Here is a 13626-nt window from a genome sequence, read left to right as displayed (position 1 = left end):
GTGGTGTCGACGGTATGATTGGTTGATTGGAACGGCTTATTTTTGGGGGTTTTTCTTAAATAACAGCGCATTGCGGGGAAAACGGTAACATTTGAAGAAAAACGGTTTTTAGTGGATTATAGCCAGATAGTGTCCGGTGATTTCAGAAAAAAAATGGTTTTCGTAGGTGTCATAGGTATGCCGGTATAAAGCGTCAAAGTTAAAAAAAGGTGTAGAGCAAAAACTGCTCTACGTAGAAGGTTGTAGAGTACGTCGAAAAATAGGATTTAAAAAGTTCTTAAAACGCTGAAAGTTTGAAGTCTCTAGGTGCCGCCGATAAAGAGTTATTAAGAAAAATAGAAAAAATCGGTCAAAAAAAGGCTCAAAAATGGGTTTATATTTATTAACACAGCTCACCCTGTATAATACGTAGCGTCATGAGTAATACCTCTATTTAATCCTAAAGGAATAAGCTTTCAAACGGTGTTACCAAAAAAAATTTAAAAATTTTTTTAGAAGTAGAAAAAAATTAATTTCTCGAAAAATTCACTTTTTTTTTTTTTGAAAAAAAAAATTTTAAGTTTGAGCTCGTTTATCTCGGAAGGAGTTTCTTTTGGAAAAAAATAGTTTTAATAAAAAAGAAAGCTACATTTACGTAGAAAAGGGCTGTTTTATTCGCATTATCGGGAACTTTACCGTTTAGGCCCCACAGCCGTTTAAGTCCGCGAGGTACCGCGCAAAAAGTTCAAAATTCATTCACAGAAAAATCCGACTTCTAAAGGGTTTATCTTAAAAAGCGCCCTTTAGGAGCTGCTTTATATAAAGGCCTTTAACGTCAATGAGTTTCAGAAAAATCGGCCTGGTCAGTTTTCCACAACGACTTAATCAAATTTTTTTCGTCAAAAAACCGTTTTTTGCCACGCCCACCCCTTCGGGGTGGGCGTGGCGAAAAATTTTTTTCACCGTTATATACTCTTATCCTTCCTACATATAACGGTAAAAACCCGAAAGAAAAATTCGCCATAGAAAAAAAGTTATTAGCGTTTTTGTGTCGAAAGTCGGAACCTCCGCCAATTTTTGTCGGTGCGTTCTTACAATACGCGAAGCGTATTGTAACAAGTAGACGCTTCGCGTCTACTTTAGTCCGTGGGGACCAGTAGAAATTTTAAAAATTTTTGTCAGTACTACAAAAAAAAAATCTCCAAAATTATCCAAGGAGTGCCCTAAACACGCAGTGGGGAAGAGACCTGCTGTATCCTCATAAGGCTCTGAGTTCAAACCTTAGCCTCGGCATGGTGCTCTACCCAACTTTTTCTTTTTTTAGTACTTGGAAAACATTAACATCTATAATAAATCCAAAAATCTCATCCATTATTCTGTAAGAGACCAACATACAAAATTGACGAAACACAAAGTCACGGTCTCACAACATGTAATTAAACGGGCTACACGTGTTTCGCTCTAGTTAGAGCATCATCAGGCCTTTAGAAGCCATCCACACACTTATGCTGTAACTGATGATGCTCTAACTAGAGCGAAACACGTGTAGCCCGTTTAATTACATGTTGTGAGACCGTGACTTTGTGTTTTTCTTTGTTTTTCGTCAATCTATAGTAAATACAGAGAGAAAAGGAAAGGTCTTATTATATATTATAATCAAAAATAAATTTCATTGAAATATTACTAACTTATTTCTGGGTATCATGCTTCAGAGAACCATGATGTGTTACAATACGCTCCGCTCTTTAATTTTAGTTTAGTAGAAAATATTCTCAAAACCTACATATATCAAAATTATGTCAGGGTTCTAAAATGAATCGGTAATAAAATCGTAAACCAGATCAACATTGGAAATAATTTAAAAAATTTGCTTTGGTCCGATTGAAAAAAGTACTATACTACCAAATAGTTACATCTATTCTGTAGCAATAAAAGTTATAAAATTCTGTCTATTATTAATTTTAATATTATAAAGTGTATCGTTTAACTCTTAGCCATTATTTATAATTTAATTGTTAATTATGCCTAAAAAAACGAATTAACAACTTTGGTATTGTTTGGAAGGTAAACAGCTTAATTCCTTTATGTAAAGCCACCTTAACATGTTTTTGCATAATTCTGACTCACGTTGGTTGCTATCGGGCTTAAGCCATAAAAATCGAAGAAAAAAAGAAGAAGACGAAGAGACTTTCACTTGTCATTTCAATGTCACTTTCCGGCCCACAAGCATAAACGCCACCGGCAACGGAAGTTCCCAAAATCCAAACAAATGTTGGAAGATATTTTTAAGTCTCCGCATCTTTCTTACTTTCCTATATGAAAATAAAATGTAAGTATCACAATTACACACATACAAGTTTTTTTTTTAATTCAGTTTCATAATTACCAATTTTTAGTGAATAATCCTGAAATTTATGAAAATACATACATTTTAAGGTTATGTCATAATGTTTTGATTGTTATATTTGATTTTGTTTTTGTTATTTTAGTGGACTACACCAACAAAGGTTATGTGTTTTGCACCAGATTGAAAGCATCATAGCGAAAAACGGACCTGTCATATCTTTAAATTTTCAAAAGAGCCCCTGGAAAAAGAAAAATGAATATCTTTGCCAAGGAATAGGTACTAAGGTATTTTTACTAAATCTTTCATTTTTTTTAATACCTAAATGAGGTAATTTATAAATATTGTTCCTTGTAGGCAAATGGATAAAAAACCTTCAGTCCATGCATTGGTATGTAATTGTTGACAAAAATACAATGAATGGCCTCACTACTTTTCCACATGCAAAGAGGTTAACCAAGGAGAAATTAAAGAAATTGTCAAAAACCTAGGTAAGTCTATACTTCCAACTTATTTTTATTTATTTCAAAGCTTGATTTTTTTCAAGGTAAATACAGAATTGCTTAGTACAAACATATCTATACCCAGTACAAGTTCGTCCACTTCTTTGAAGCATGGTACTTCAAACAGAGACACTGTCAACAATTTTGTAGAAGGTGAGCCGGTGTCAAATTCCAGTAAGGGACATGATTTCAATTTTGCACCAACAGCAGAGCTTAAATTCATTTTGCCGCAAAAAACTGGAGGATGTGAAAGAAAAAAGTGCAGAAGTTAAAATTAAGTTTTTCATATGAGCACATAAAAAATAATCATGACAAAGTTCAGTTGTATACAGGTTTGACATGTAATAAATATTTTTGTAATCTTATTAAGTTAATTAGTTTTATATATTATTTAAATAATAATTGTATACTTCACATAGAATATGCAGAAATTATATGTACATATATAAATTTTTTTATTAAGATAAGGACAACATGTATTAAAGCATAACACATAATATAAACACACACGTAATATCTTCATTAAAAATTATGATTGTATGTTATGTAGCATTAGAGCCTAAAAACATTAAGAAGAATAAAGGTCGTTATTGGCAAATGACAATATTATTTTCTCTATTTCCTACATTTTTGGTGAAGGGAATAGGCTCTGCCCTAAAAAGCCAGGTTAAACCAAGAGCAAAAAAGTTTAGGTCTCATGAGTGTAAGTAAAGTAAACCTTTCTATTAAAAAGGCCATCCAAGATAAAAAAAAATATACTAAAAATATTAATGTTAATTCTTTAGCGACATCTAGGGTGGATATGCTGAATCAACTCATCAATTAATTCACTGTCGTACTGATGAAAGTTATGGCGTATTCGCCAAAGTATGCAGATAATCGCTGAATTCAAAATAATTTTATTTGCGTTTTCAAATTATGCTTAAAATTCAAAACTTCTTTTTTTACCTTAAAGGCCATGCAAAACTTAGTAGAAAAGTTTATTAAGTAAATTTTCTACGATTTATACGTGCCACAAGATAAAGGGAAAAGAGGGTCCCATTTATTAGGGTATTGGGATAAGACAACTAGGTTTTTATGTCGATTTTTTTTATTTTCCATTTTTATTTTGAAAAGCAATTGTAATAAAATATAAAAAGAATTAACAGGAAAAGAATCGGTAATAAAAGAAACTATTAACGAATTGAATCGAAGCTATAGAAGCCGAGATATTAGTAAAAATGTGGGAAAAACAAAAGAAAACTGGTTTTTTCCCAAGGTACAATTTTTTTTTTTTTTAAATGATTATTGACAAATTTTAAAGTAAGCCCTAAACTAACAATTTCCAGTAAAAAAACTCAATTAAAAAAAAAATTTTTTTTTGGTCGAAAATCGAAAGGGGTATACCCACGAAAAATTTCGAAAAAATGATTTTTATTTTTTTCTGAATTAACTGTGAGTCTGAGAACTTTTTGTTTCAAACAAAAGTTCTCGGGAATATTACGAGGTATCCGTATGTCAAAACGAATCGGTTCTAGCTATTATAGAATCGGAGAAAATTGCAAAAAACTGTAAAACATAAATATTGAATTATCAAGAGCCCTATGGAAAAATATCAATTTTTTATTTTTCTATCCTGCACTACTTCAGAGTACCTTTAAAAAAGGTTATTACCAATTTGACTCTAAAATGAACAGAAACCCTATTTCTTTGCAATTTTCGATTTTCGAACAAAATCCGGGGTCAAAATGACCATTTTTTCAAAATATGCTCTGAATTTAAAATTTCTTTTTTCTGGTTAAAGACCATTCAAAAACTAGTAAAAAAGCTTAATAGCAAAATTTTCCACGATTTAAAGGAGTGCCACAATATAAAGAGAAAGATTAGGTCCCATAAGAATTCATGTTTGGGGATAAGAAAACCGGGTTTTTTCGTGGATTTTTTTGATTTTTCAGTTTTATTTTTGAGAGCCAATAGTAATAAAGTATTAAAAGAATTGACAGGAGAAGAATAAGAAATAAAAGAAACCATAAACGAATTGAATCGAAGCTATAGAAGCCGAGATATAAGTAAAAATGTGGGAAAAACAAAAGAAAACTTCCTTTTTCCCACCGTACAATTTTTTTTTCCTAAAATGATTATTGACAAATTTTAAAGTAAGCCCTAAACTTACAATTTCCAGTAAAAAAACTCAATAAAAAAAAAATTTTTTTTTTGGTCGAAAATCGAAAGGGGTATACCCACGAAAAATTTCAAAAAAATGATTTTTATTTTTTTCTGAATTAACTGTGAGTCTGAGAACTTTTTGTTTCAAACAAAAGTTCTCGGGAATATTACGAGGTATCCGTATGTCAAAACGAATCGGTTCTAGCTATCATAGAATCGGAGAAACTTGAAAAAAACTGTAAAACATAAATATCGAATTATCAAGAGCCCTATGGAAAAATATCAATTTTTTATTTTTCTATCCTGCACTACTTCAGAGTACCTTTAAAAAAGGTTATTACCAATTTGACTCTAAAATGAACAGAAACCCTATTTCTTTGCAATTTTCGATTTTCGAACAAAATCCGGGGTCAAAATGACCATTTTTTCAAAATATGCTCTGAATTTAAAATTTCTTTTTTCTGGTTAAAGACCATTCAAAAACTAGTAAAAAAGCTTAATAGCAAAATTTTCCACGATTTAAAGGAGTGCCACAATATAAAGAGAAAGATTAGGTCCCATAAGAATTCATGTTTGGGGATAAGAAAACCGGGTTTTTTCGTGGATTTTTTTGATTTTTCAGTTTTATTTTTGAGAGCCAATAGTAATAAAGTATTAAAAGAATTGACAGGAGAAGAATAAGAAATAAAAGAAACCATAAACGAATTGAATCGAAGCTATAGAAGCCGAGATATAAGTAAAAATGTGGGAAAAACAAAAGAAAACTTCCTTTTTCCCACCGTACAATTTTTTTTTCCTAAAATGATTAATGGCAAATTTTAAAGTAAGCCCTAAACTAACAATTTCCAGTAAAAAAACTCAATAAAAAAAAAATTTTTTTTTGGTCGAAAATCGAAAGGGGTATACCCACGAAAAATTTCGAAAAAATGATTTTTATTTTTTTCTGAATTAACTGTGAGTCTGAGAACTTTTTGTTTCAAACAAAAGTTCTCGGGAATATTACGAGATATCCGTATGTCAAAACGAATCGGTTCTAGCTATCATAGAATCGGAGAAAATTGAAAAAAACTGTAAAACATAAATATCGAATTATCAAGAGCCCTATGGCAAAATTTTAATTTTTTATTTTCCTATCCTGTACTACTTTAGAGTACCTTTAAAAAAGATTATTACCGATTTGACTCTAAAATGAACGGAAAACCTATTTCTTTGCATTTTTCGATTTTCGAACAAAATCCGGGTCAAAATGACAATTTTTTGAAAACATGCTCCGAATTTAAAATTTCTTTTTTCTGGTTAAAGACCATTCAAAAACTAGTAAAAAAGCTTTATGACAAATTTTTCCACGACCCATACGAGTGCCACAATATAAATAGAAAGATTAGGTCCCATAAGAATTCATGTTTGGGGATAAGAAAACCGGGTTTTTTCGTGGATTTTTTTGATTTTTCAGTTTTATTTTTGAGAACCAATAGTAACTGGATATAAAAAGAATTGACAGGAGAAGAATAAGGAATAAAAGAAACCATAAACGAATTGAATCAAAGCTACAGAACCCGCGATACTATAGTAAAAATGTGGGAAAAACAAAAGAAAACTGGTTTTTTCCCACCGTACAATTTTTTTTCCTAAAACGATTATTGGCAAATTTTAAAGTAAGCCCTAAACTAACAATTTCCAGTAAAAAAGCCCAATAAAAAAATAATTTTTTTTTGGTCGAAAATCGAAAGGGGTATACCCACGAAAAATTTCGAAAAAATGGTTTTTATTTTTTTATAAATAAACTATAACTCTGATAACTTTTTGTATTAAATAAAAGTTCTTGGGTATATTAAGAGGTATTCGCCTGTCAAAACGAATTGGTTCTAGCTATTATAGAATCGGAGAAAATTGAAAAAAACTGTAAAACATAAATATCGAATTATCAAGAGCCCTATGGCAAAATTTTAATTTTTTATTTTCCTATCCTGTACTACTTTAGAGTACCTTTAAAAAAGATTATTACCGATTTGACTCTTAAATGAACGGAAAACCTATTTCTTTGCATTTTTCGATTTTCGAACAAAATCCGGGTCAAAATGACCATTTTTTCAAAATATGCTCCGAATTCAAAATTTCTTTTTTCTGGTTAAAGACCATTCAAAAACTAGTAAAAAAGCTTTATGACAAATTTTTCCACGATTCATACGAGTGTCACAATCTAAAGAGGAAGATCAGGTCCCATAAGAAGCAATGTATTAGGATAGGAAAAAGTGGTTTGTTTCTTGTTTTTTTTTTTTTAATTTTTATTTTAAAAGGCAATTATAATAAAATAAAAAAAAATTTAAAGAAAAAAAAAACGAATAAAAAAATTTATCAACTTATTGAATTGAAGCTATGAAAGCCGTGATCTCAATAATATAGTAAAAAAAATATAAAAATACACCTTTTTTTGACACCGCATCAATGTCTTTTTTTTCTAAATTGATAAACTATTAATATAAATTTATTACCAATTTAGCAACCCCCACTAAAAGAACCCTAACTAAAATAAAACTATTATTACTATTATTTTTTTTCCAGATATTTATACCTTGTCCTAACCTTTATGCTGCTATTACTATTATTATAAATATTATCTTTCTTGTCAATGTCCTTAAACCTTAAAACACCCTTTATAATATGATTAATATAATTATAAGTAATATTTTCCTTATAAATGCCTTAAAACCTTAAAACCCCCCCGTATAATTCTATTTATATACTATTATTATCCTCATAAATGTTCCGTAATATCAATACCCTCTGTATATTTCAAATATATATTTCTTAATATTTATATTCATTTTATTTATCCTAGTAATTTATCAAGAAACCGCGTAAAATTGTCCCCATAATACTAATAATATTCATTAATAAAATAACTCATGACGTCACGAGACGAACACGACGCGTTTATAATTGTTGCCAGACATCCTCCATCCTTCTCTCAAACCGCTTTTCCTACTCTAACTCGTAGCGCAAACGGGGCCGAATTTGCCGCCACAATACCCCGAAAACCCCGCGCTTACGTCATCTGGCCATGTGCGACTCGATAATGACGTCGTCCGTATGCCTTTACATTGGGTCAATTTGGTGCTGGACCGCCACCGTTATTGTACCATGAGCTGGCTCCCTGTGTCTCGAGGGTATGACTGGTTGATTGGAACGGCTTATTTTTGGGGGTTTTTCTTAAATAACAGCGCATTGCGGAACAACGGTAACATTTGAAGAAAAACGGTTTTTAGTGGATTATAGCCAGATAGTGTCCGGTGATTTCAGAAAAAAAATGGTTTCCGTAGGTGTCATAGGTATGCCGGTATAAAGCGTCAAAGTTAAAAAAAGGTGTAGAGCAAAAACTGCTCTACGTAGAAGACTGTAGACTATGTCGAAAAATAGGATTTAAAAAGTTCTTAAAATGCTGAAAGTTTGAAATTTCTAGGTGCCGCCAATAAAGAGTTATTAAGAAAAGTAGAAAAAAACGGTCAAAAAAAGGCTCAAAAAGGGGTTTATATTTGTTAACACAGCTCACCCCGTATAATACGTAGCACCATGAATAATACCTCTATTTAATCCTAAAGGATTAAGCTTTCAAACGGTGTAAACAAAAAAAATTAAAAAAATTTTTTAGAAGTAGAAAAAAATTTATTTCTCGAAAAATTCACTTTTTTTTTTTTCGAAAAAAAAAATTTTAAGTTTGAGCTCGTTTATCTCGGAAGGAGTTTCTTTTGGAAAAAAATAGTTAAGACAAAAAAGAAAGCTACATTTACGTAGAAAAGAGCTGTTTTATTCGCATTATCCGGAACATTACCGTTTAGGCCCCACGGCCGTTTAAGTCCGCGAGGTACCGCGCAAAAAGTTCAAAATTCATTCACAGAAAAATCCGACTTCTAAAGGGTTTATCTTAAAAAGCGCCCTTTAGGAGCTGCTTTATATAAAGGCCTTTAACGTCAATGAGTTTCAGAAAAATCGGCCCGGTCAGTTTTCCACAACGACTTAATCAAATTTTTTTTGTCAAAAAACCGTTTTTTGCCATGCCCACCCCTTCGGGGTGGGCGTGGCGAAAAAATTTTTTCACCGTTATATACTCTTATCCTTCCTACATATAACGGTAAAAACCCGAAAGAAAAATTCGCCATAGAAAAAAAGTTATTAGCGTTTTTGTGTCGAAAGTCGGAACCTCCGCCAATTTTTGTCGGTGCGTTCTTACAATACGCGAAGCGTATTGTAACAAGTAGACGCTTCGCGTCTACTTTGGTCCGTGGGGACCAGTAGAATTTTTTAAAATTTTTGTCAGTATTACAAAAAAAAATCTCCAAAATTATCCAAGGAGTGCCCTAAACACGCAGTGGTGAAGAGACCTGCCGTATCCTCATAAGGCTCTGAGTTCAAACCTTAGCCTCGGCATGGTGCTCTACCCAACTTTTTCTTTTTTTAGTACTTCGAAAAAATTAACATCTATAGTAAATCCAAAAATCTCATCCATTATTCTCTAAGAGACCAACATACAAAATTGACGAAAAACAAAGAAAAACACAAAGTCACGGTCTCACAACATGTAATTAAACGGGCTACACGTCTTTCGCTCTAGTTAGAGCATCATCAGGCCTTTAGAAGCCATCCACACACTTATGCTGTAACTGATGATGCTCTAACTAGAGCGAAACACGTGTAGCCCATTTAATTACAAGTTGGGAGACCGTGACTTTGTGTTTTTCTTTGTTTTTCGTCAATCTATAGTAAATACAGAGAGAAAAGGGAAGGTCTTATTATATATTATAATCAGAAATAAATTTCATGGAAATATTACTTACTTATTTCTGGGTATCATGCTTCAGAGAACCATGATGTGTTACAATACGCTCCGCTCTTTAATTTTAGTTTAGTAGAAAATATTCTCAAAACTTGCATATATCAAAATTATGTCAGGGTTCTCAAATGAATCGGTAATAAAATCGTAAACCAGATCAACATTGGAAATATTTAAAAAAAAGATGCTTTGGTCCGATTGAAAAAAGTACTATACTACCAAATAGTTACATCTATTCGGTGGCAATTAAGTTATAAAATTCTGTCTATTATTAATTTAAATAATATAAAGTGTACCCTTTAACTCTTAGCCATTATTTACAATTTAATTGTTAATTATGCCTAAAAAAATGAATTGACAACTTTGGTATTGTTTGGTATAAACAGCATAATTCCTTTATGTAAAGCCACCTTAACATGTTTTTGCATAATTCTGACTCACGTTGGTTGCTATCGGGCTTAAGCCATAAAAATCGAAGAAAAAAAGAAGAAGACGCCCACTTTCACTTGTCATTTCAATGTCACTTTCCGGCCCACAAGCATAAACGCCACCGGCAACGGGAGTTCCCAAAATCGAAACAAATGTTGGAAGATATTTTTAAGTCTCCACATCTTTCTTACTTTTCTATATGAAAATAAAATGTAAGTATCACAATTACACACATACGAAAGTTTTTTTTTTAATTCAGTTTCATAATTACCAATTTTTAGTGAATAATCCTGAAATTTATGAAAATACATACATTTTAAGGTTATGTCATAATGTTTTCATGGTTATATTTGTGTTATATTTTGTTTTTGTGATTTTAGTGGACTACACCAATACACCAACAAAGGTTATGTGTTTTGCACCAGATTGAAAGCATCATAGCGAAAAACGGACCTGTCATTTCTTTAAATTTCCAAAAGAGCCTCACTACTTTTCCACATGCAAAGAGGTTAACCAAGGAGAAATTAAAGAAATTGTCAGAAACCTAGGTAGGTCTATACTTCCAACTTATCTTTATTTATTCCGAAGCTTGATTTTTTTCAAGGTAAATACAGAATTGCTTAGTACAAACCTATCTATACCCAGTACAAGTTTGTCCACTTCTTTGAAGCATGGTACTTCAAACAGAGAAACTGTCAACGATTTGGTAGAAGGTGAGCCCATGTCAAATTCCAGTAAGAGACATGATTTCAATTTTGCACCAACAGCAGAGCCGAAATTCATTTTGCTTATTAAGTTTTGCAAATTAAGTTTTTCATATGAGCATATAAAAAATATTCATAACAAAGTTCAGTTGTATACAGGTTTGACATGTAATAAATATTTTGTAACCTTATTTAATAATAGTAATCTTATAAGTTAATTAGTTTTATACATTATTTAACTAATAATTGTATAGTTCACATAGAATAGACAGAAATTATATGTACATATATAAAAAAATTTATTAAGATAAGGACAACATGTATTAAAGCATAACACATAATATAGACACACACGTAATATCTTCATTAAAAATTATGATTGTATGTTATGTAGCATTAGAGCCTAAAAACATTAAGGAGAATAAAGGTCGTTATTGGCAAATGACAATATTATTTTCTCTATTTCCTACATTTTTGGTGAAGGGAATAGGCTCTGCCCTAAAAAGCCAGGTTAAACCAAGAGCAAAAAAGTTTAGGTCTCATGAGTGTAAGTAAAGTAAACCTTTCTATTGAAAAGGCCATCCAAGATAAAAAAAATATACTAAAAATATTAATGTTAATTCTTTAGCGACATCTAGGGTGGATATGCTGAATCAACTCATCAATTAATTCACTGTCGTACTGATGAAAGTTATGGCGTATTCACCAAAGTATGCAGATAATCGCTGAATTCAAAATAATTTCATTTGCGTTTTCAAATTATGCTTCAAATTCAAAACTTCTTTTTGTACCTTAAAGTCCATTCAAAACTTAGTAGAAAAGTTTAATAAGTAAATTTTCCACGATTTATACGTGCCACAAGATAAAGGGAAAAGAGGGTCCCATTTATTAGGGTATTGGGATAAGACAACTAGGTTTTATGTCGATTTTTTTTATTTTCCATTTTTATTTTGAAAAGCAATTGTAATAAAATATAAAAATAATTAACAGGAAAAGAATCGGTAATAAAAGAAACTATTAACGAATTGAATCGAAGCTATAGAAGCCGAGATATTAGTAAAAATGTGGGAAAAACAAAAGAAAACTGGTTTTTTCCCACGGTACAATTTTTTTTTTTTTAAATGATTATTGACAAATTTTAAAGTAAGCCCTAAACTAACAATTTCCAGTAAAAAAACTCAATAAAAAAAAAATTTTTTTTTGGTCGAAAATCGAAAGGGGTATACCCACGAAAAATTTCGAAAAAATGATTTTTATTTTTTTCTGAATTAACTGTGAGTCTGAGAACTTTTTGTTTCAAACAAAAGTTCTCGGGAATATTACGAGGTATCCGTATGTCAAAACGAATCGGTTCTAGCTATTATAGAATCGGAGAAAATTGCAAAAAACTGTAAAACATAAATATCGAATTATCAAGAGCCCTATGGAAAAATATCAATTTTTTATTTTTCTATCCTGCACTACTTCAGAGTACCTTTAAAAAAGGTTATTACCAATTTGACTCTAAAATGAACAGAAACCCTATTTCTTTGCAATTTTCGATTTTCGAACAAAATCCGGGGTCAAAATGACCATTTTTTCAAAATATGCTCTGAATTTAAAATTTCTTTTTTCTGGTTAAAGACCATTCAAAAACTAGTAAAAAAGCTTAATAGCAAAATTTTCCACGATTTAAAGGAGTGCCACAATATAAAGAGAAAGATTAGGTCCCATAAGAATTCATGTTTGGGGATAAGAAAACCGGGTTTTTTCGTGGATTTTTTTGATTTTTCAGTTTTATTTTTGAGAGCCAATAGTAATAAAGTATTAAAAGAATTGACAGGAGAAGAATAAGAAATAAAAGAAACCATAAACGAATTGAATCGAAGCTATAGAAGCCGAGATATAAGTAAAAATGTGGGAAAAACAAAAGAAAACTTCCTTTTTCCCACCGTACAATTTTTTTTTCCTAAAATGATTAATGGCAAATTTTAAAGTAAACCGTAAACTAACAATTTCCAGTAAAAAAACTCAATAAAAAAAAAATTTTTTTTTTGGTCGAAAATCGAAAGGGGTATACCCACGAAAAATTTCGAAAAAATGATTTTTATTTTTTTCTGAATTAACTGTGAGTCTGAGAACTTTTTGTTTCAAACAAAAGTTCTCGGGAATATTACGAGGTATCCGTATGTCAAAACGAATCGGTTCTAGCTATTATAGAATCGGAGAAAATTGCAAAAAACTGTAAAACATAAATATCGAATTATCAAGAGCCCTATGGAAAAATATCAATTTTTTATTTTTCTATCCTGCACTACTTCAGAGTACCTTTAAAAAAGGTTATTACCAATTTGACTCTAAAATGAACAGAAACCCTATTTCTTTGCAATTTTCGATTTTCGAACAAAATCCGGGGTCAAAATGACCATTTTTTCAAAATATGCTCTGAATTTAAAATTTCTTTTTTCTGGTTAAAGACCATTCAAAAACTAGTAAAAAAGCTTTATGACAAATTTTTCCACGATCCATACGAGTGCCACAATATAAATAGAAAGATTAGGTCCCATAAGAATTCATGTTTGGGGATAAGAAAACCGGGTTTTTTCGTGGATTTTTTTGATTTTTCAGTTTTATTTTTGAGAGCCAATAGTAATAAAGTATTAAAAGAATTGACAGGAGAAGAATAAGAAATAAAAGAAACCATAAACGAATTGA

At 30.9% G+C, this 13626-nt stretch overlaps 2 long non-coding RNA genes across 3 annotated transcripts in view; both read left to right on the top strand.

Annotated features, from left to right (window-relative positions):
- Nucleotides 1-3639, top strand: part of LOC126743783 (uncharacterized) — a 32727-nt gene extending 29088 nt beyond the window's left edge. The window contains exon 6 of the long non-coding RNA XR_007662992.1: nt 3410-3639. This is a non-coding gene — a long non-coding RNA (uncharacterized LOC126743783). The remainder of the gene's footprint in view (nt 1-3409) is intronic.
- On the top strand, nt 1248-3191 carry LOC126743825 (uncharacterized). 2 transcript variants are annotated; one of them, XR_007663007.1, is made up of 3 exons: nt 1248-2602; nt 2681-2814; nt 2871-3191. It is a non-coding gene; the product is annotated as an uncharacterized LOC126743825 (long non-coding RNA). The 2 variants fall into 2 exon arrangements; XR_007663006.1 differs by having other exon boundaries at nt 1248-2610.
- Nucleotides 3640-13626: the final 9987 nt, after the last annotated feature.

The sequence above is a fragment of the Anthonomus grandis genome, chromosome 1, assembly GCF_022605725.1.
Source record: "Anthonomus grandis grandis chromosome 1, icAntGran1.3, whole genome shotgun sequence".
NCBI classification, from domain to species: domain Eukaryota; kingdom Metazoa; phylum Arthropoda; class Insecta; order Coleoptera; family Curculionidae; genus Anthonomus; species Anthonomus grandis.
This window is presented reverse-complemented; position numbering and strand designations above follow the sequence as displayed.